Below are 22,129 nucleotides of genomic sequence, written 5' to 3' on the forward strand. Positions count from 1 at the left end.
TTGTGAGATGGAGACCAACTTAAATCATCCTCTGACGCTTCATCTGGAGATGTTTTCCTTTAGTGTCTTCAGGATTTGAGATCTGTTCTTCCCTGTCTCCATAAAAAAAGATCTTTTTGCTTTTTTGCTCATTTTTAAAGGCTGAGGTCTGTGCTTAGGGTAAAGGAAAGATTGTCCTAAGCTTTCACTTCAGGCAACAACACCTTCACAATGTCCTGGAGTTGGTGCTGGGTGGGCATGGCCAAGTCCTGCTTATTATGCTGGGGTTCAGGATTTCACTTTTTCTGTAGTTGTGTTAGAGGTCTCACAGCTAATCTGCTGATCTACTGGTTTCAGAACCAGGACAAAATAGCAAACATTACTGTATTTTGGCTATAAGGTTCCCTTTGATTCTCCCAGTGCCTGGAAGCCTCTCCACCCTGGGTCTCCCTACTCTGCACTTACTGTGCCTGCACTGGGTTGCAACACACCCTCCCCCTTTACCCCCATTGAGACAGACCTTTCCTGAAGTTTTTCCAAAATATCTTCTGCTGGAAATTTGTTACATTCCAAATATTTGTGGTTTTTGTAACTCCAAAACCTATTTAGAGGCTTGATGTGGTATGGAGTTCTCAGGAAGAGCTCAGACAAAGAGCTGTCTATTCTCTGCCATCTTGGCTCTGCCCCTACATTTTTTTTTCTTTAGATTTTAGATGAATTATATTACACATTGCTATAAACTTGTAGACTTTGGAAGGTAAGGAGAATGAGTCTTAGAGGTTTGGGAACTGGAGTTCATTCTGGAATGGAAGCCTTGAGGATCAGAGTCACTGAAGCTGAGTAATATGCTTGATCTAGCCCAGCAGTAGTAGATGTGCAAAATCATTTATCTCTTGAGTATAGTTGCATTTGAAACGGAACATGGTGGGGGCACCCAGAGAAACAGAGAACATGTTAAGTTTGAGTCCACTCTTCCCATAACTTGATATGGTTTGGAAGAGAGTGTGCCTGCAGGTATTGGGGGAAAATGTTTGAGCTTCTTACAAATCCCTTCAAAGTAAATATTCACTTGTAAAAAAACTAATTATGTTATTGGTTAAATAAAAGTGGGGTACTAATTATTAAAGTTTTCCAGGGGGTATAATGAGAATAAGCACCTGAACTGATAGCATTAGATAAAGCTACTCCATAAACTCTTGGGGACTACCTTCAAACCTTAAGGAAGAATATGAGCTAACTTTGCTCTGAGAAAGTGAATTCAAAGTATTGCTACACAAATAAAGTGGATAAAATGTTCATAATTTTTGATCCAGCAACTTCATTGTTAGGCATAAACACCAAGGACATTATTGATTTTTTTAAAAAAGGCATCATATACTGCATATATTTGTAGCAGCAGTTTTTGTGTTACCAAACAGAGCAAATGCCATCAAGGGAGGAATGGCTGAAAAAATTGAGGTATGTGAATGTGATGGAGTATTACTGTGTTATAAATAGGACAAATATGATGAATACAGAAAAGCATGGAAAAACTTGAACAGATGCAGAGTGAAGGTAAAGAAAAGTCAAGAAAAAACACATAATAACACAACAATATAAATGATAAAAAGAAACTCCACAAAACAATAGAAAAATGAATGTTGAAAAGTTCAAAGAATAATCTAAAAAAGAAATAGGAAGAAACACTTCCTCTACACTTTTGCAGAGATTGGAATGAGGAGGGGGAAGGAGGTATGGATTTTCATGGATGTGGAACATTGCATATATTATTGTATTTTTTTTCTTTTTTTAAATAATAGCTTTTTATTTTCAAAATATATGAAAAGGTAGTTTTCAACATTCATCCTTGCAAAACTTTGTGTTCCAAATTTTTTTCTCTCTTCCTTCCCCAGCAAGTAATCTAATATATGTTAAACATTTACAATTCTTCTATACATATTTCCACATTTACCATGCTACACGAGAAAAATTAGATTAAAAGGGAAAAAATGAGAAAGAAAAAAAGCAATCAAACAACCACAAAAAGGTGAAAATACTATGTTGTGATCCATATTCAGTCCCCACACTTCACTTTCTGGGTACAGATGGCTCTCTCCATCATAAGTCTATTGAAATTGACCTGAATCACCTCATTGTTGAAAAGTGTCACATCCATCAGTGTTGATTATTTTATTTTTTCAATGTATTGATCAGTTTTGCTGATTTTTTTTCCTCTTCTTGTCTTTTTTTTCTCTCTAAAAAATTATTTATTATAAGGGATTGTTGGCTGGCAGGGAGAAAGAAGGAACATGTGAAATCTAAATGATGTTAAAACAAAAATACATAAATAAAATTTACTTTTAAAAATGTAAAAGAAAATACACTGAAAAAATTCAATTCAAAATTCAAACTCTAATGATGAAATACTTTCCATTTCTGTGCAGAAGAGTAGCAGACAACAGGTGCCCAAGGAGGCATATATGTTCAGACTTAATGTTTTAGTTTACCTTAACTTTTCTCTAGTACAAGAGTAGGTTCTGTTGACTTTAAGTCAGACAGAAGCCATTTGGAAAGGATAGCAATTTTTTTAAAAGTAACAATAAAATATTTCCCTTCCCAAAAGAAAACATGATATTGCAATGATTATTGAGAATATGATAAGAAGCTGAATTACAATAATCTCTTAGCCGGTTTCTCCATTCTCTAATCCATCCTACAGATAGATAGATAAGAGAGATATTGCAAAGATAGACTGTCTTCCTCAGTTTCAGGCCTCCTTTTCCAATTCAGCATAGATGGGCTTTTTTCCTCCTCTAAAGCAGCTCCTTCAGCATAGAATGAAATTATGCTGTCTAGCCGGATGGATGCAGCATTTTTTGAAAAATGAGTGATTTAAAATCATTTTCCTTTTGCAAGGCTAGGTTCCAATTATCCATCTGACCATTCTCCATAGCCAGTTTCTAAACATTTCTAAAGCTCTCAAAGCTCAGTATCTGAGGTACCCTTATTTCTTCACAGCGTTGCTGTCAATGATTACACACTTAGATCTACATTTTCAAAACTCCCCTGGATGTCCATTTTATTTTTATAAATGATAGACACTACCGTCAGTTTTGAATACACTCAAACAAGAGGTCCCTATCTAGGAAGTGTCTCCTCAAAACCACAGACATTTCCCTTAGGAATTAGGGGACTCTTTCACACCCCTGCAGTACCAAAACATTGAGACATTGGTACATAATGGATAGATTGATCTGATCTCTTCTCCCTGCCCCAATTCTTAATACATTCTCCCCCTTGAAATTACTATGCATATATTTTGTTTTTACACTCTACCCTCTTCTCCTTGTCAGCAAGGTCAATTGTATATTTTTTTCTGTGTATTTTCAATACCTTGCACATAGAACTTAATAAATATTTGTTGGCTTGAATAAATATGTGTTGAATGAAAGAATAAAAGAATGAATCATTAAATGACAGTATAGTCATTTACTTTGATGCTCGACATCTTTGATGCTGAAGGCCATAACTTGCCTGACTAACAGAATGAAGATGGTTCTGAGTTAAGGGGCAGAAGAGGGAGGCTCAGAGGTACAGGATAATAAAAGAGATATGTATCAAATCACAGCTCAGGGGCAAGAGCAGCCTCAAATATACTGACTGACAGCTTTCTCTGACAGGATCCTGTCTCTCAGCTGCTAGATTTGAGATTAACTTTTCCCTCCCAACACCTAAGGATAAAAAAGGGAGAATTTTTCCATAAAATCTTGCTCCTGCACCATGACATCTCTATTGCTTCTGCTCTGGAAACATCCTTTTTCTCTTCCCCTTTATGTACCTTCACATTTATGCAATCAACTCAAGGACACAACTCAATATAGCACCTACAGTGCCTACAAGCTCAACAACACTTATGGGTCATCATACATACAGATGTACCTAGTCCAATCTGGTGCAAGCTTAAAACATAAATTCTCTTCCATGTTCTGTTATGTCTTGGTCACAGGAAGGAACTTCAGAGATCACCTGGTCTGTCCCCTTCCTGAAAAGAAATCCCCTCTATAGCATCCCCAACATGTACTCAGTCAAGTCAATCAATAAACATTAAATACCAAATTAAAACAACTCTGAGGTATCACCTTACACCTCTCAGATTGGCTAAGATGACAGGAAAAAATAATGATAAATATTGAAGGGGATGTGGGAAAACTGAGACACCAATAAATTGTTGGTAGAGTTTTGAATTGATCCAGCCATTCTGGAGAGCAATGTGGAATTATGTCCAAAGGGCTATAAAACTGTGCATATCCTTTGATCCAGCAGTACCATTACTAGGTCTGTATCCCCAAGAAATCATAAAAAGAGACTGGACCCACATGATATATTTATAGCAGCTCTTTTTGTGGTAGCAAGAAATTGGAAACTTAGGGGATGCCCATCAGTTGGGGAATGATTAAATTGTGGTATATGAATGTAATAGGATGCTATTAGTTCTGCAAGAAATGATAAGCTTGCTGATTTCAGAAAAGTCTAGAAAGTCTTACATGAACTGATGCTGATTGGGCAGAACCAAGAGAACATTGTTCACAGAAACAGCAACATTGTATGATGATCCACTATGACAGACTTAATTCTTCTCAGCAATGTGGTCATCCAAGACAGTTCCAATAGATTTGGGATGGAAAATGCCATCTGCATCCAGAGAAAAACCTATGGAGGATCAAAACATACTATCTTCACCTTTCTTTCTTGTGGTTTTTCCCTTTTTCTTTGATTTTTTTCATTCACAACGTGATTAATATGGGAATATGTTTAAAATGTTAAAATGATTGTATATATGTTACCTATATCAGATTGCTTACTGTCTTTGGGACCGAGGAGGGAAGGAAAAAAGGGAGAAAAACAAATTGGAACTCAAAATCTTACAAAAGTGAATGGTGAGGGGCAGCTAGGTGGTGTAGTTGATAGAACATCAGCCTTGACATCAGGAGAACCTGAGTTCAAATCTGGTTTCAGACACTTAACACTTCTAGCTGTATGACCCTGGGCAAGTCACTTAACCCCAATTGCCTGGGTGGGGGGAGGAAGGAATGAATGTTGAAAACTATCTTTACATGTAATTAGAGAAAATAAAATACAGTTAAGAGGAGAAAAAAATAAACATTAAACACCTACCATATGCCAGGTACTGTGCTAAGCAAAGGAGATACAAAGAAAGGGAAGGGTCCTGCCCTTGAGGTGCTCACAGTCTAATAAAGGAAGACAATGTAAAAAATAACTATGTAAAAACAAGCTATTTAACAAAATAAATTGAAAATAAATTGGTCTTTCAGCCTCCACTTCAGTAACTGGGAACCTACTCCTTCCCAAGACAGTGTAATCCATTCCCGAGGTTCTAAGGATAAAATGAGATATTTGTAAAGCATTTTACAACCTTAGCAGTATGTAAATGTTATCTATTATTGTTATTATTATTATTATTATTCCATTGTGGATCACTCTAACTTGGGGGATTTTTAAAAAGTTTTTATTGATATTTTCTGTCTCTTTTATTACAATAATATTTCACGTTTCTTTCTCATTTCCTCTCCTCAAGAATCATCCCATATGACAAATAGTATTTTTTAAGAGAGGGAGGGAAAAGTTCACACAAGTAATTAATAAATCAGCAAACTCAGATAGTATGTGCAGTGTGTAATTCTTATAGATTTCTCACTTTCATGAAGGGGTAGTTTGGAGGTATCTTCTCATATCTCTACATTTGAATCCCACTTAATCTTTATAACTTTGATGTATTTATTTTTGATTTTTTTTCGTGTGTGGTTCTTTCCACTTAGGTTGTTGTAGTTATTGTGTATATTGTTTTATTCTTCAGCTTACTTCTTCCATATCAGTTCATATAAATCTTTCCTTGATTTTCTGTATTCTTTACAAACATTATGTCTTATAACACAGTAGTGTTCCATTATAATCAGGTACCACAATTTGTTAATCATTTCCCAACTGATGAGCATCCTTGTGAGTTGTTTTCAATTCTTGTTGTTTACTCATTTCAGTTACATCCAACTTTTTATGATTCCATCTGGGGTTTCTTGACAAAAATACTAAAATGATTTGTCACTTCCTTCTTCGGGTCATTTTATAGATGAGGAAACTTAAAATTCTTAGCTATCACAAGAAGTGCTGCCATAAATATTTTGGAATATATGAGATTTTTTTCTTATTAATGGTTTCCTTAGGGTATAAACACAGTAATAGAATCTCTGGTTCAAAGGGTATAGACATTTTAGTCATTTTATTTTCATAATTCTAAATTACTTTCCAAAATGATTATACTATTTCATAGCTCCACCAACAATGTAGTAATATACTTATGTTCCTACAATTCCCTTCAGTAGTGACTATTGCCACTTTTTGGTTGTTTTTACCAATTTTCAGGAAGGGGAGTGAAGCCTCAGGTTTGTTTTGATTTACTTTTTTTTTTTATTATTATTAGTGATGTGGAATATTTTTTCATATGGTTGTGATACTTTACAATTCTTTTGAGAACTATTAAAATCTTTTGGTTACTAATCTATTGGAGAATGGCTATTAGTTGTATATACTTGTATACGTACATACACCCTCATATATACGTATTTATTTATTCATTATTTCTATATCTTTGGATAACAAACCTTTATCAAAGAAATTTGATGCCAAGATTTTTTTTTCCCATTTGAACACTTTCGTTCTTATCCTATATGCATTAATGTTGTCTGTGCAGAAGATTTTTAATTTCAAGTAATAAAAGTTATCTATTTTATCTTTTATAATTGCCTCTGCCACTTGTTTGGTTAAGAATATATCTCTTACCCACAACTAGAAAAGGTATATGATCTGTTTCTCTTCTAATTTTTTATTGTATGAGCTTTTATATTAAGATCACATACTGATTTAGAATATATTGGGGAATGTGGTATAAGGTGTTAATCTAAATCTAATTTCTGTCTGAGAGCTCTCAGCACTTTCTCAGCTTTTCTCAGCAGTTTTTATCAAATATGGAAAATTTCCCCTGGGTAACATATATTTTCCAGTTTATCAAACACTAGATTATTGAGTTCCATTGTTTCTCAATTTATTTTGTCCAGTCTGTTCCTTTGAATCAATCTCCATCCAATCTTTAATATCAGATGGTTTTGATCACTTTTGGTTTATAATATAGTTTGAAGTCTGGAAGTGATATTCCCTCTTCATCAGTAGAAATGTTAAAGATGAAAGAAAAAACTAACAAAATTGAAAACAAAAACACCATTGAAATGATAAAACTAGAAGCTTTTTTTTAAAAAATGACCTAATTAAAGAAAAAGAGATAGAAAAAACAAATTATCAGTATCAAAAACAAATACAGGGAATTCATCACAAATGAAGACAAAAGTAAGGAAATTATCAGAAATTATTGAGTAATTGTATGTCAAATAAGGGATAGCAAAAATATAAAATACAAAGAATAACAGAATAAAAATAGAAAACTTAAATATTTTAATCTGAGAAGAAAAGAAATTGAATGAATCATAAAGGAACTCTCAAATAAAAAAGTCCTAGGATCTAAGGGTTTTTACAAGTGAATTCTATCAATCATTCAAAGAATAACTTATTCCAACATTGTATGAGCACTTTGTAAAGACAGAAATAGAAGGATCTACCAATTTTTTCCTATGATATAAATGTTTATCACACCTCAGTCAGAGAGAAACAAAGAAAAGAGAAAATTATAGACTAATATCATTAATAAATATTGCTATAAAATATTAAAAAATATTAGCACAGAGTTTACAACATACTGAAATATTATATTGTATGACATGGTTAGAGCTATACAATTAATGAAGCATTAGTTCAAAGAAAGGGAAAACTACAAATATAATAAACCATGTTAATAGTTATATTATAAATAAAAATTACATGGTTCTATCTATAGTGTGAAAAAGACTTTTGACAAAATGAAAAACTTGTTTCTTTTAAAAATACAAAAGAATATAAAAATAAATGGAATTTTACTAAATATGGCAAGTGCATGTAAAACCAAAGACCAATATTTAATAATTGCAATTATTATCATTATTATTATGATTATATTACAGCAATAATGATTTTAATAATATAATAACAACTAAAATGTATAAGGTGTTTTAAGGTCTACAAAGTTCTACTTTACATGTTATCTCATTTAATTCTCACAACAATTTTAAGAGATAGATATTATTATCCCCATTTTACAAATGAGGAAAGAGGCTGAGAAAGGTTAAGTGACAAGGATCACATAGGTAAAAACAGTCTGAACTGATTCAAATTCATCTTCTTACCTAAATGAATTTGATGAACATGAATTTGAATCCTGCCTGTTACATAATGTGATGTGATATGATGTATGTAACTACTTGTTACATAGTTTGATATGATATGATGAAGAAATCTATTTCTTCTAGGAACAGAGGATGTCCTCTGTAAAGAAATTCTGTCCATTATCATTATTATTTGATAAAGTGCCAGTAATGCTATAGCAATAAATTCAAATTCAAATAACATTTACTAAGTGCCTACCATGTACCTGTCACTGTGTTTCACCAATAGTATATTAACATTCTGTTTTCCAACATTGACATCTTTTGTCAGCTTTGCCAATTTTCAGAATGGGAGGGATAACCACAGTTGTTTTAACTTGGTGTTTCTTTTATTATTTGTGAGTTTGAGCAATCTTTTACATGGTTATTAATAGGTTGCAATTATTCTTTTGAGAACTGTTTGTTCATATCCTTTGACTTCCAGATGTTCTTTAGCAAGACCAAGATTAGGGAAGAAAAACACTGCTTTTAACATTTAAGTTTCATCTTCACATGAAGAGCCTCACATCCTTTACTGATATTTGTAGTTATTCAGCACTTACAAAGGTTTTTTTTTTTTTAATAATTGGCCATTGGCTCTCTTCAACAATGAGGTGATTCAAGGCAATTTCATTAGACTTGTGATGGAAAGTGCCATCTGCATCTAGAGAGATAACTATGGAGACTAAATGTGGACAAAGTACAGAATTTTCATCTTTCTTTTTGTTGTTTGTGTGTTTTTTCTTTCATTTTTCTTCCTTTTTGATCTGATCTTTATTGTACATCATGACAAATATGGAAATATGTTTAGAAGAATTGTACATGTTTAACCTATATTGTATTGCTTGCTGTCTTGGGAAGAGAGGGAAAAAGGGAAGGGAGAAAATTTTGAAACAAAAAGTTTGGCAAAGGGGAATTTGAAAATTATCTTTGCATATATTTTGGGGAAAAATGCTGCTAAAATAAAATTAATTAACTGTCCATTTGATATTGTAATAATGAAATATATATTTTTCAGCTATGTAAAAATATTATCAACCACTCATGCTCTGAAGCTATTATCTAGTTTCCATTTGCATTAATTGGTTCATAAAGCTACAATAATTCCTTAGGATTCTTAAGTCAATCATAAGGGGTTATAGCTCAAATAACTAACTTTTAATAAATATAATCTATAACTTTTAATGCCACCATCCTTGTCCCATTATCTGTTGATAACAGTAAGTCAACCAGAGCTTATTAGATTTTAGAAAGGGGTATTTAACTATGGTGACATAGTTGGTAGAGTTGATGTAAAATATTCCCCCCAAAATCTAGGACATTCTATCTGGCAAATATATAGAGTCCCAGGAAAGATGGGCTCCAGCTTATAGAGGACATATCATTGCAAAGCAGTGACTCAAAGCTCCTGAAGTTGTTTTTCTGGAGTACTCAACATGATCCTATTAAGTATAGTACAGCTCTTCTGACAGGTTCTTTGTACAATTTTGAATCTTCTTCATCTTATCTATTTTATCTTGATTTCCAGAAGACACTCCCATACACATTCTGAAGGGAACACCAAGGGGAAATTCTAAATTCTGTCAATCCTTTGAAATTCACGAGATTCTTCTGGTCTAGGACCTAGGAGACCAACACAAAAGCTGAGGGCTTTGTTCCTCTGCCCCTCCCTCACTGATTTCCTTCTCAAGAAAAGTTCAACAAGAATACTCTAGACTGAGTTCTATATCTTGTTATAAGCATAGTTGAGCTTATGCCCAGAAAAATAACTCTGGGAGATGACTAAAAACCATTACATTAAATTCCCAATCCCTATATTTATGCACACATGCATTTTCGATTTCCTTCACAAGCTAATTGTACAATAATTCAGAGTCTGATTCTTTTTGTACCAAAATAATGTTTTGGTCATGTATACTTATTGTGTATCTAAGTTATATTTTAATATATTTAACATCTACTGGTCATCCTGCCATCTAGGGGAGGGGGTGGGGGGGGTAAGAGGTGAAAAATTGGAACAAGAGGTTTGGCAATTGTTAATGCTGTAAAGTTACCCATGTATATATCCTGTAAATAAAAGGCTATTAAATAAAAATTTAAAAAAAAATTAAAAAAAAAAGCATAGTTGAGCTTTAGTGAAGGGAGATTCTACATGTGAAATTCTTGATGTGTTGACCCACATCCTAGTGAGTGGTTGAAGAAGAGAACGAAGTTAGTTGGCTCTCACAGAGGGAATTTCATTAACAGTGTAGGCTAGAATGGTTACATAAGGATTCCTGGAGAAAGGAAGCTTTAAATTGACCTTGAAAAATCTGTAGGCTCTGAAAAAAGCAGAGGGAAGTAGAAGGACATCACAGCAAAATATGGGAGACAGATAAAAGAGAATTAATTTGAATAAAGAGAGAACTGAGGCAGGAACTATATATGTATGTAAATGTGTGTGTGTATATATATATATATACACATTCATACACACAATTCTATATATACACAGACCATGTGGTTACAGTAAGAAGAGTTTTCTGACTGAAGAGGTGAGAGCAGGAAGAAAGCCAGAACTTTGGATCATGCGAACAGCAGGACCCAATCATAGGTCCTTGACCAAGAGGTATACTTGGTAAAAATAGGTTCTCTTCCATTTCCAAGTCATCATCCATAACATTGCTAGATTAGAAACACTGAAATTTCTAGATTGCTATTGAGTAACTGGGTAATCCATGTGATTACTCAATGCAGGTAATAAAGGATTGCAATGAAAACGAAAACAACAATTCAATGACTTTTAAAAAAAATAATAAACAAGATTTGGTGACAGGTTGAATAAAGGAAATGAAAAAGGGGACATAAGTAAAAAGAAAAATCAAGGTCTCTCACTTTAGAGACTCTTGGTAAGAGTTGGTTGAGAAAAATGAAGCAGATGAGAAGATGAATCTTTTATTTTTGTGAGGAATGAATTAGATGTCGAATGTATTAAGTAATAAGATATCCACATCTTTTTGATGAATGAAAACAAGGACTTTAAGCTCAAGCAAAAAGTCAGAGTTAAGGATGTCAATGTGGGTATCTGCAGAGAAAGAAATAAAGAAAACTGGTGAGGTCTCTAAGGTGGTAGAATAAAGACCAAAGACCAATCATGTATAAACACCTATGTTTAGGAGATAAAAAGTATCTAGAGACAGAAGTCATGTTGCCATAGGAGCCAAGAGAGGCACAGTTCAAGGGCCAGTTCACAGATCAAATGCCAAAAAAGAGATCAAGGATCAAAGGTCCCTGAATTTGTCACTAGGGAGTAGAAGCCAGGTTTTCAGGGGGTGGTGTTAAAGGAATGGGTAGACATAAAAAGAGGGCAACAGGAATGATTGAGATTAAGGTATTTAATGAGATTAGTAAACAAAGTGATTAGGTAGTAGTTAAAAAGGCTAGAATAGTCAAAGAAAGAAACTTGAGTTGAGGGTGGGTTGAAGACAGAATTGTGCCATAGGAAATCTAGTTAGTTTTTTTTTTCTTTTGGAGAGGTGGGAAACAAGGGATATATAATTTTGTATACACTGTTAAATACAATATATCCCTTAGTTTTATTTAACTCCTTTTTTTTCCTTCTTGTTATAAGGGAAAATTCAGACATATTTTGAAATGACTGGTTTAAAAAAAGAATCAATAAATATTTTTGTTTATCAATAAATAGAAAAAATAGAAGAACCAATAAACAAAACACATTTTAAAAAAAATCTTGCTGGCCTAAAAAAGATAGAAATGTGTTTGTTTGAAGGAAGAAGAGTTGAAATCTATAGAGAAATATTGAAGAGACAAAAAGGGTAGGGGTAGAATGAAATTGTGGAGGAGGTGGTGAAAGAAGGAAGACTGTCAGAAGGAGATAAGGCTAGCACTGGTCTGTCAGACCACCCATTCTATGTGGCTGTGCTGCAGGAGACAGGGTATGGGGATCTTCCTAATAACTAATTTCATTATATAAGGTTCCCTCCTATTCATTACTTACATTTTACTTCTGATTTTTCCAGTTTTACAGTGAAGCTGAAAACCAGTTGAGTGATTCATTTTTCAATCCCAGTAACTCTGGACAAAGATCATAGAGTATATAGAAAGGCACAGAACTGGTTGTGAAATAATCAGGGTTCAAATCTTGCCTCTTCACACTTGCTACCTATTGACCACATTTTGACTTCTCTGTGACTCAGTGATCTCTAAAATATGGAGGTTGGTATAGATGACCTTCAAGCTGTAAATCTATGATTCTTTGATGTGCCAGGTCATAGAGGGGTGGAGATCTGCTTAGGTGAAGGGAGCACCCACACTGTTGAAATTGAAATGTCAATTGAACAGTGTTATAACCCTAAGCCATGGGAAACCCACTGGCAATTAAATCAACAAGACTCCACAGGAAACAAAAGTTCTCAAAGCTGGAAGGAACTTTAAAATTCAATAAATCTATAATCCTCATTGTACAGGGGAGAGGCCACTGCTGCCCTTAACCCAGAAGTCAAAAGGCTGATTTTAAAATAAGGTTTTATCTCCCTTTCTTCCTATGTTTTGGAGTAAGAGCTATTTACAAGCTCCCTTGGGCACCTTGCCCCATCGTCAAATGAAAACCAAAACTGATTCTTAGTACTTTATCAACTGTGCTCCCTTATCAATGGAGATGTGACTCATAGCAAGTAAAATTCACAATCGCCTGTTTATAGCTGTTCCAAGCAGTGTTTCTTTGCTCTTATTGATTTATGGCAGGTACAAATTCACGGTCCTTTCATCGGTTAGTTACCTTTGCCCTGGCTTTTGCCCCAGCTTTTTTGAAATCAGATTCCATACCCTGGGGTTGGTGAGAAATGGTATGCTTTCCTCAAAACATTCCCAGATTTCAGCCTCTGGAACACAGCGATGCTACCTCTCCAGGAGCCCGGTACAGGCCCCACTAGGAGTGTCCTTAAGTTATTAATGATTAATTGATGATAGGAAACTACTAGTTGGATGCCTATAATAACATATAATTGAAGTACAGGGCTTCACTTTTAATAAAATGTTTGTCAAGTTAAAATGAAAAAGAAAAGCATAGTATTATTCCTAATCCCTACAGAGCCTATGCAGATTAAGGAGATACATCACTATCAAGAAAGGGCTTTGTCATTACTGAGAACTTTAAAAATACAATCACCTCCAACCTACTCAGCCTTTGGACTCCCTTGGCTTTCATATCAATGTATTCTCCTGATTCTCTTCCTCCTGTTTCCTGACCCTTCTATTCCATCCCCTCCCTTTTTTTTTTTTAGCTCCTCTTCTGGTCCTTGAACTGAGGACATTTCTAAAACCCAATCCATTATCTTAAACTCCTTCTAACTCTAATGACCCCTTCCCTATTTTAGCTTCAACCTTTGCCAATAATAAGTTCTAATTCTCTATCTTCAATCATGACCTCTCCTCAACTCTCCAGCCTGGAAGACATGTTTTGGATGTTCCTGTAACTTTATAAGACTATAAATTCCAACAGGGATGGTTTCTTATTTATTTTTGTACCTCCCAGAAATCTAGCAGAACTCAGAAACTGGGATTGGACAATATTTACTGAATTGGACATTTATTAAACTGAATAAATACATATAAAAAGCTGAACAACCATCGGGGTGGTTTAGTTGATAGGATAATTGCCTAGAAATTAGAAGCCCAAGATTTGAATGTCTTCCCAGACACTTACTACTTGCATGACCCTGAACCTGGTTAATCTCTGAGACTGTTTTTCCTCATCTATAAAATGAAGACAATAATAGAACCTAGTATATAGTGTTGTTGTTAAGGATTAAATGAGACAATATATGTATAAAGGGCCTGGTGAATCTTAAAGCACTAAATAAACATTGGCTATTATTATTGTTGTTGAGTTGTTTTTCAGCCATGTCTGATCCTTCCTGGCTCTATTTAGGGTTTTCTTGGCAAAGATACTGGAGTATTTGCCATTTCCTCCTCCTCCTTCTCCTCCTCCTTTTTCTCCTACTTCTTTCTTCTTCCTTCTTTTTCTTTTCCTCCTACTTCTTCCTCTTTTTCCTCTTCTTCTCCCTTTTCTCCTCCTCCTCTTCCTCCGTTTTTCTTTTTTTTCTTTCTTTTCTTCTTCTTCTTCTTCTTCTTCTTCTTCTTCTTCTTCTTCTTCTTCTTCTTCTTCTTCTTCTTCTTCTTCTTCTTCTTCTTCTTCTTCTTCTTCTTCTTCTTCTTCTTCTTCTTCTTCTTCTTCTTCTTCTTCTTCTTCTTCTTCTTCTTCTTCTTCTTCTTCTTCTTCTTCTTCTTCTTTTTTCCTTCCAAATTGCACCAATTCTTAAATTCCTCATTTACCCTAACCTTCAGGTCCATGTCTAGTTATCTTTGATTACTAGTCCACTACCAATACTCTTATAATAGGACCAGTGTTTCTATGAAACAGTTTCTTTTATTCCATTTACAGCATGGCAAAGCTTTATCTAAAAGAAAACAAAGCTGCCCTCTAGAACCTGAGTGTCCATGGCTTTCTTGACACCATTTCCTATTCCTCCAGGGCTTTAAAAAGTCACAGGTATGTGGAATCTGTGCCATTTAGATTTAGTGGGTCTACGACCTTAGGAACTACTATAACTTGATGACCTTCTGATCAGAAGCATTTCTAGAAAGAGAGGAGTGGGCCTGGTCCACAGAAACTAAGGCTATTATTGTATATTGCTCTATATTCTTACTCCATCTGTTCCTTAAATTCAACAGTCAGTTCATTAACATTTAATAAGCACCTACTATGCATTAGGCTTTGTGCTAAGTGCTGGAGATACAAATAAGGAAAAAAAATAGCTCCTGCCCTCAAGGAGCTTACAATCTAACAGGGAAAGCAATGTACAAAAAGAAACTGAAAAGGGAGTGGAGAAAGGTGGACATGATGGAGAAGTTCAAGGAGTACAGCCAGATGAGATGGCTGTCTGGGTGCCCTGCTGAAAATGAGGTCTGGGGAGGAGCTCATTACTCTATCCTCCAATCAGAGGGGCAGAGGGTACTGTACAGATCAAGGCTGATCTGTACAGAATGATGAAGTTACTAATGATGAGGTTTTGTGGGAAATTCAAAGGGGATTGCAAAATGGAAATTTCTATGTAATTACATAAGCTTTTCCCATGCCTGGAATACACTAGATCTTCTTTCTTGTATCTTAGAATCTTTATCTTTCACCTACCATCTTGTCTATGTGGTATGGTGTCTTGTGATTTGAAGTCTTGAATACCTGAGTTCGAATACCACCTCTGGTGCTACCTGGGCAAATCACAATCTCTGTCAGCCTTAATTTCCTCACTTTTAAAATGGGAATGATAATACTTGTAATACTAACCTCACAGAATTATTGTGATGACTATGACCCTCCATTTCTCATTTTGGTACTTTTATTAATTACTATGTGTAGGCCACTGTGCCTACACATAAATAAATTCAAAATTATGATAACTATTATTCAACCAGCATTTATTGTTTCCTCTATGCAGGAATTGTGACAAGATGTAGGGATACAAAGAAAGGCAAAAAATCAAGTCCCTGGTCTTAAGGAGCTGAGACAAAGCACAAGCAAGTACTCTAATTTTTCCTTGCCTATTCTCATTATTCTTCTTGAATCATTACAACAGCTAACATTTTAAAAACTATGTCAAACAGGTCAAGGTAAAAAAGCCATATAAAGAATAAACTCAAGATATTCCCAGAGGGAAGACATTAGCATTAAGAGGGCAGGAAAGGCTTCTTGTAGAAGACGGGATATTTTTTTCCTTTTTCTTTTATATATTCTATATTTCTATTTTAATTTTTCTTTTACTTCTCTCTAAATTGTTTTTAAGTTGTCTTTACATTGGTCTTGCATGGGACTTAGTATTTAGTCATAAGAAAATACATTAAGAATATTACAGTTCTTGATCCAGCTGTGCCCAGAGAAAGAACTCTGAGTGATGACTAAAAACCATTACATTGAACTCCCAATCCCTATATTTATGCCTACCTGCATTTTTAATTTCCTTCACAAGCTAATTGTACAATATTTCAGAGTCTGATTCTTTTTTGTACAGCAAAATAACAGTTTGGTCATGTATACTTATTGTTTATCTAATTTATATTTTAATATATTTAACATCTACTGGTCATCCTGCCATCTGGGGGAGGGGGTGGGGGGGGGTAAGAGGTGAAAAATTGGAACAAGAGGTTTGGCAATTGTTAATGCTGTAAAGTTACCCATGCATATAACTTGTAAATAAAAGGCTATTAAATAAATTTAAAAAAAAAAAAGAATATTACAGTTCTATAAGAAATGATGGGAGCAGCTAGATTGGGCAGTAGATAGAGCACTGGCCCTGGAATCAGAAGGTCCTGAGTTCAAATCCTCAGATTTGACTCAGACACTCAGAATTTCCTAGTTGTGTGACCCTGCCCAGGTCACTTAACCCTAATTGCCAGGAAAGAAGGAAAAAGAAGGAAAGAAGGAAAAGAAATTATGAACTAGCTGATTTTAGAAAAGCCTGAAGAAATTTACATGAATTGATGCTGAGTAATAGAACCAGGAAAACATTGTACATAGCAACAGCAAAATTGTGTGATGAATGATCACTGGCTCTTCTCAATAATTCAGTGATCCAAGGATTCTAATAAACAATGAATGGAAAATACCATCTGCATCCAGAGAGAAAACTGTGGCAACTGAATGCACTCTATTTTTACCTTTTAAAATTTTTTCTTCTGTTTTTTTTCCCATGGTTTTTCCCTTTTGTTCTTATTTTTCTCTCTCAATATGTCTCATATGAAAATATGTAAAAAATGAATATATGTATAATCTAAAAATAAAATAAAATAAATACAAAGATACAAAAAGGAAAAAATGCATTAAATACCCTAACATTTTATAATTTTGTTATAAAGTCTTTTTTAAATATTAGTTTGTTCTAGTTTTTATTAGTGTCTAAGAGAAATTATAACTTGATAGATTTATTTTATACTACAATATCTAAAACTACCTATTATGATGATGGTTAATTTTTGTTGAGTCTCTTAGGTTTTTCAAATACACCATCATATTATCAATAGAAACATTCTAACTTCCTTTCCTGTTGTCATTTCCTTAATTTATTCTTCTTCAATCACTGCAAGTGCTAGCATTTCAAAAACTATGTCACACAGGTCAAGGTAAACAAGAACTAAAAAGAAACAATGTTGGGGAAGATGGGAAAATTCTATCTTAGAAGAATTCTGGAAAGACTAGCAGGCAAAGTCTTTTCTAATACAGTCGTGAATGTGACCCATCTCCTGGAGAAAAACAACTTAGAATTGTGCAATAAAAAATTACTAAATTGTTATACCCTTTCACCCAGACTCTTACACTTGGGAGATTAATGAAAGCAAAACAAAACAAAACAACTCATTCATGCAAAAATATTCATAGTGACATTATTTGTAACAAAAAGTAGCAATGAAATATGTGACTAATGATTGAGGAATGACAAAAATAAAAACTGAAAAAAACTGGGGCATAAGAATTCAGCATTGTAGAGTGGAAAGGATGTGATATTTCAAGTGGAAGGAGGTGGGTTAGAATCCCTACTTACTACTGTGATATAAATAATGTTAAACAAGTCATTTACTATCTCTGAGCCACAGTGTCCTCATCTGTAAAATGAAAGGACTGGACTCAATAGCCTCTAAAGGCCTTTTCCTTTTCTAAATCTCTGATCCTATGATCTATGAAGAATAACATGAAGAATTAAGAGAAAGGAGGCCACATGTGAAGAGATTCAAGGTGAAGAAAGGAAAACCCAAAGAACAATATATATAACGTCAACAAAAATATAGACAACATTGTCGTTCAGTAACTTTTCGGTCATATCCAGTTCTTTGTGACCCCATCTGGGATTTTAATAACAAAGATACTAGAGTGGTTTGTCATTTCCTTCTCTAGCTCATTTTACAGATGAGGGAATTGAGGCAAACCAGGCTAAGTGACTTGTCCAGAGTCTCATAGCAAGTAATTATCCTCTTCCCATCCTACCCTGTGCAATAAATGCTTTCTGAATATCACTCTGGATCTGTCCTCTAGATATAGTTTAATAAATTATAGTTATTTTTACCTAGGTGGTGCTGTGGATAGAGGGGTGATCCCAAAGTCAAGAAGATCCATCTTCCTGAGTTCAAATCTGGCCTCATCTTTTTTTAGCTGTATGACACTGGGCAATTCATTTAATCCTGTTTGCCTCATTTTCCTCAACTGCAATATGAACTGGAAAAGGAAATGGCGAACTACTCCAGTATCTTTGCCAAGAAAGCTCCAAATGGGATCATGAAGAGTTATACAACACTGAAACAACAATTACAGTTATCCGCATTAGCAGCTCCTTCCTCCCAGAATCCACCCCAAACAACACAGAGAACATAATTTCCAATAACTAAAATACCTCAACAAAATACACTCCCTGAACTCTTGAAACAAAGTTACTTCCTGACTTCAGGCATCCACAAGATTGAGCTGAGCCATCTAACTGACCCATAGATGACATTAAAAGATAACAAAACTTAGATCAAGTATCATAATATGGGAACTCAGCAAAACATGAGCACTTCCTTTCCATTAAGTTCTAGTCAATGACAAAAGTGGTAAGTGACATAGACTGTCACAGTCACTTTATTAAATAATTTTGCTTGGTAATTCAGGGAGTTTACTTCAAATTTCTTTGGATGGTTGTTAGAAAGTGTAGCTCAATGAACTTGTTATTGTTTAGGATAAGGGGCTGGGAGGAAGGAGCTGCTAAGGCAAATAATTGTAGCTGCTGTTTCAAACTTGTATAAGTCTTTGTGACTCCATTTGGAGTTTTCTTGGCAAAGATACTGGAGTGGTTTGCCATTTCCTTCTCCAGCTCTTCTCACAGATGAAGGAACTGAGGCAAACAGGGTTAAGTGATTTACTCAGGGTCACACAAATATAAAGTTAAATCTCATCCACCCAAAGCACCTATTCCTTTCACCACCTAGCTAGTTAATTTTTGTTGAGTCTTCCCCCAAATAACTAATACATTAGAATATATCCATAGGAGAGGTCCAGAGAGATATGAGAAATCATTTATAACATAAGGTGGGGGTGGAAGAGGAGATAAGGCAGCTCTTTAAAGGGAGGGAGATTTCACTGGGCAGACATGTAAAGGAAACCATTTTAGGAAGTTAGGACAGTTTGTGCAAAGCCTCTGAGCCCAGAAAGAGCAGAATGAGATCTAGGAATGGCTAAAATTTTGTATATGCTTACGGGCACAATATGGGTTAAAGCTGGAAAAGAGAAATGGACTAAGCCTACAAAGCCTTGAATACCAAATCAAATTTCATTTGGTAAATTAATAAGCCATGGAATTTTTTTCTCAATAGGGGAGTAACAAAACCCCAACTATACACTAAAATTATTTTAGCATCATGTGAAAAGGAATGGAAAAGGAAGAGACTAGAGGCAGATAGATTGGCTAGAAGCCCAGTACAAATGTCAATGTTTGGATGGGGAAAATAGAAATCCCAAGGATTGGGCAGATGTAAACTAAAGGCAAAATGAAGCAGCATGGTATAGTAAGCAATGGAGTAAGAAGACCTAGATTTGAAACCTACCCCTAATACCACCTCATGTGACCACCTATGTGAGAAATGTCTTTTTCCTCACCTGTAAAATGAGAATAACAATAGCACTTACCTCCCAGAATTGTTAGAAGAATCGAATAAGCCAATATGTAAAGCATTTTGCAACCTTCAAAGGGATAAATAAATACTAGCTATTATTGTACCTGTGAATCCACAAGGATTTGACGTTTTTTAAAAAAAATCAAAATGGCAGGAAGAGGAGCAGGTTTTAGGGAAAATGAGTTTAAATATGTTATATTTGAGCTCATGTCAGGCACCCAGATGTCACTACCCAGCATGCAGCTGTAAAACTATCCAGGCTAGAGATAAGAGATTTGGGAAGCAACTGCATTGAAGTGATAATTGAAGCCAAGGGAGTCGTTAAGGCTCCCAAGAGATTGCATTGAGGGGGCTGTGGCCCCTTCTTTTCTTCAGCATCATTCATCCAGGTAGTATTTAGTTCCTGGTGAAATTTGCACTTGAAACCAGGTCACATGAATTTCACCTCAGTGGTCTTTCCATTCAAACACTGTCCTTATTCAGAAAAAAAAAAGAGGGCTTGCTTTACACATAAGTTCCACCCCCTTCCCCACTGCCTTTATCCAGCCCCATGCAGTTGTCTGGCACCCAAGAAGGAACAGCTCCACTTAAAGATGCACCCCTGTGGACAATGATTACCTACCTGGATTTTCCTCAACAATTCCTCATCGATTATAAAGAAGGGAAAGGGACCTGTATGTGCACGAATGTTTGTGGCAGCCCTTTTTGTAGTGGCTAGAAACTGGAAACTGAATGGATGTCCATCAGTTGGAGAATGCTGAATAAATTGTTATTAAAAATTTGGAATATTACTGTTCTGTAAGAAAGACCAACAGGATGATTTCAGAAAGGCCTGGAGGACTTACCAAACGTCTGAGTGAAATGGCAGGACCAGGAGATTTATATACTTCAACAACAATCTAGATGATGCCAGTTCTGATGGATCAAAACACCTCAACAGATCAACCAAATCATTTCTAAGGGACAGTAATGACCAACAGCTATGCCCAGAAAAAGAACTCTGGGAGATGACTAAAACCATTACATTGAATTAATCCCTATATTTATGCACCCCTGCATCGATTTCCTTCACAAGCTAATTGTACAATAATTCAAGTCTGATTCTTTTTTGGGCAAAATAATTTTTGGTCATTATATTTTGTTATCTAAATTATATTTTAATATATTTAACATCATGGTCATCCCCATTTAGGGGAGGGTGGGGTAAGAGGTGAAAAATTGGAACAAGAGTTTGGCAATTTTAATCTGTAAAATTACCCATGTATATATCCTGTAAAAAAAAAGCTATTAAATAAAAAAAAAATAAAATAAAATAAATAAAAATAAAAATAAAAAACTAAAAACAAAAACAAAAAAAAAAACCAATTCCTCATCATCTCCATCCCATCCCATTCATTTTGAATTCATGGCTGCCATTGTTCAAACCCTAGTTTCCATCCCCCACTGTGGAGCCCCTTATGGAATAATCCTATCTTTTCTCAACCTCCCACTCTAAAGCGACCCAACCCTTCCAATGTGGTGTCTGGAACAACTCCTTGAGAGGTGACAGTTTCTTAAATCTTTTCCTTTCATCATCTTGAACTGAGACCTGGCATCTTCCCTATATTCCCTGGTCATCCTTTCCAGCACAGTTTGCACTTTCACTCACCTTAGTCTGGTGGAGGTAGGGAAATCAGAATATTCTTTGTTCTCCATTGAAACTTCCAGATTCTCCTTCACACTCAGAAACTCCTCCTTTGAGGTTCATTCAGTCTATATCACCTAAGCAAGAATTTTGATATCTGTTGTCTAAAGATCTCCAGGATACTTTCCTATCTTCCTCAATGAATAACTAGCTCATATAGTCTTTCTCTACTCCCTAATTCCCAAATTCACATAAAGGAACTTCAATCTACATATTGATAGTCCTTCAATTCCCTAACCTCTCAATTCTTCAACTTACTCATTTTCCATGAATTACTCCTCCAATCCATCACAATTAAATAGAGATGTTCATGTGTTTGATCTTGCCATCACCCACAATGTTCCATAGCCATGCTCATGAACTCTGAAATTCCTTTACCTTAAAATCTTGATCATTTCACTTCTCCCCCTGCCTTGCAAATCTAAATCTT

Source organism: Sarcophilus harrisii, chromosome 2, assembly GCF_902635505.1.
Source record: "Sarcophilus harrisii chromosome 2, mSarHar1.11, whole genome shotgun sequence".
NCBI classification, from domain to species: Eukaryota; Metazoa; Chordata; class Mammalia; order Dasyuromorphia; family Dasyuridae; genus Sarcophilus; species Sarcophilus harrisii.